Here is a 2,500-nt window from a genome sequence, read left to right as displayed (position 1 = left end):
ATCTACTATATCTAAGGGGGACGGGGTTCCACTCATACCGCTCTTTTAGACAGGGTGGAATCAAAACCATTTCGTCTTATCAACTCTCCTCTAATTGACTGTTTTCAGCCTCTTTCTCTTCGCCGCAATGTTGCATCTCTTGCATCTCTACCGGTATTTTCACGCTGACTGCTCTTCTGATCCTGCTAACTGCATGCCTCCCCTTCTCAGGCGGCCTTGCTGCACAAGACTTTCTATTTTCTCTCACCCCTATTCTGTCCACCTCTCTAATGCAATAGTTAACCAGTATTCTCAATCATTCATTCCTTCTCCTGGGAAATTCTGGAACTCGCTGCCGCCTTCTGTATTTCCACCTTCTTATGACTTGAACTCTTTCAGGAGGGAAATTTCAAGACATTTGTCCTCCGGTTTTCGATAATCCTTTTGACTTCTTTTTAGAGAAAGGCACTCTAGTGGGCCTTTTTTATAACATTTTTGCTACCCTTGGCTAGTGTCCCTATATTTTTTTCATCTGTTTATCTGTCTATTTATCTCTATCTATATTTCTATTTATATATATTTTTTCTATCTATTTATTAATTTTCTTTCTTTCTTTCTATTTGTCTTTATATTTGTCACTTTCGTCATATCCTACATTCATTCTTTTATCTTTTTGTTTATCAACTTCATAATTTTATCCATCCCCTTCTCCTCCTCTTTCTTCTCCTTTCCCGTCTTTACTTATTCGTATTTACTAATTTACACTTTCCACACATTCATTCCTTAGCTGCACATTAACCTTGCATTCGTTTTTTTTTTCTTTTTTTCACACCCCCTCCACCCTGAGTCTCCATTTATTTACACCTTAACATTTTTACCCATTAACTCCCACCTATTCGCCTCTTAACACATTTTTACGCACTCATTTACATAAACAGGTGTAATATTATTTTCGTACCCGCGGAGAACCATCCAAACCCGGCTGGCTTCGGATGGTCGGCGTGAAGTAGCGTGACGGTGGCGTTGCTGTGGTAGACGGTGGACACACGAGCGTGGCAAGTCAGGGAAAGGGCGCCCCGCACGAACCAGGCCTCCGTCACCACTGCCTCCAGCTCCTGACGAAGAGAGGAACGTATGTGTGTGTGTGTGTGTGTGTGTGTGTGTGTGTGTGTGTGTGTGTGTGTGTGTGTGTGTGTGTGTGTGTGTGTGTGTGTGTGCGCTTTTGTGAGGATTTGGTTAGGTGGTGGTGTGTGTGTGTGTGTGTGTGTGTGTGTGTGTGTGTGTGTGTGTGTGTGAGGGTTGGTTTTGGGTGTGTCTGTGAGAGTGGTGAATGTGGTGGGTGTGGTGGTGGTTGCGTGTGGCGTTTGTTGTTGTTGTTGTTGTTTTTGTTGTTATTAGGTTACTATTTATATTGCTGCTGCTATTGATACTTTACACTACTACTAATACTACTACTACCACTACTACTACTACTATTACTACTACTACTACTACTACAAAACAACAACAAAAACAACAACAACAACAAAAAGAACCACCTCCATCACCACCCCACCATCACAACAACAACAACAACGAAAACAACAACCCCCACTACTACTACTACTACTACTACATACCGAGATCTGGATGCGTTGGCCGTTCTCCTCGTCGCTGTTGGTCAGGACCCTGAGGTGTGTGTGGGGGGGCGGAGGGGGCGGGAATTAACCAGCCAGGTGACCACAGCTTGGGGGTCAGAGTGGCCTAAGAGACACCTGACGGACATGACATCACCTGGGCGAACTCTAGAGCCTTGTGTGATCTCCTCCCGCGTTGCTTGCTCCCCACGTCCTCCGCCACCCATTCCGCCCACGCCGCCCATGCCCTTGTGTATCACGCCCGTCAGTTCAGGTCCCCATGTGGGTATGTCTGTGGAAGTGACGAAAGGCGTATCTGGATTATATATATCTATATAAATATATATATATATATATATATATATATATATATATATATATATATATATATATATATATATATATATATATATATATATATATATATATATATATATATATATAATTTTTTTTTTCTCTCTTCTTTTCTTTTTTTTATCTCTTTGGTTTAAATTTTTCTTGATTTTTTTTTATCTTATTTCTTGTTATCATTGTATCTGTCAGTTCCTTCATTCCTTTATCCCTTCCTTCGTTTCTCTCTGCATTCCTTCCTTCTGGTCCTGGCAAGTCCATCTCTCCTCAACCTACCTTCCCCCTGTTGTGGCCCCTCCATTCAGTCAATCACTCACTCAGTCAGTCATCATTGTCAGTCAGTCAATCAATCAATCAATCAACCAATCAGTTAGTCAGTCAGTCAATCAATCCGTCAGTCAGTCAGTCAGTCAGTCAGTCAATCAGTCAGTCAGTCAGTCAGTCAGTCAGTCAGTCAGTCAGTCATCAGTCAATCAAGTCAGTCAGTCAGTCAGTCAGTCAGTCAGTCAGTCAGTCAATCAGTCTGTCAGTCAGTCAGTCAGTCAGTCAGTCAG

General features: G+C 42.2%; 1 long non-coding RNA gene across 2 annotated transcripts in view; it reads right to left on the bottom strand.

Moving 5' to 3' along the window:
• LOC135090649 (uncharacterized) overlaps positions 1 to 2,500 on the bottom strand; it is a 20,963-nt gene that overhangs the window by 3,486 nt on the left and 14,977 nt on the right. For both annotated transcript variants that reach the window (XR_010262067.1, XR_010262066.1), the window contains exons 5-6: positions 1,599 to 1,887; positions 938 to 1,094 (exon numbers count right to left, since the gene is read on the bottom strand). This is a non-coding gene — a long non-coding RNA (uncharacterized LOC135090649). The remainder of the gene's footprint in view (positions 1 to 937; positions 1,095 to 1,598; positions 1,888 to 2,500) is intronic.

Source organism: Scylla paramamosain, chromosome 35 (assembly GCF_035594125.1).
Source record: "Scylla paramamosain isolate STU-SP2022 chromosome 35, ASM3559412v1, whole genome shotgun sequence".
Classification (NCBI taxonomy): Eukaryota; Metazoa; Arthropoda; class Malacostraca; order Decapoda; family Portunidae; genus Scylla; species Scylla paramamosain.
The sequence above is the reverse complement of the archived record's forward strand: the minus strand, read 5'-3'. Positions and strand labels throughout refer to the sequence as shown.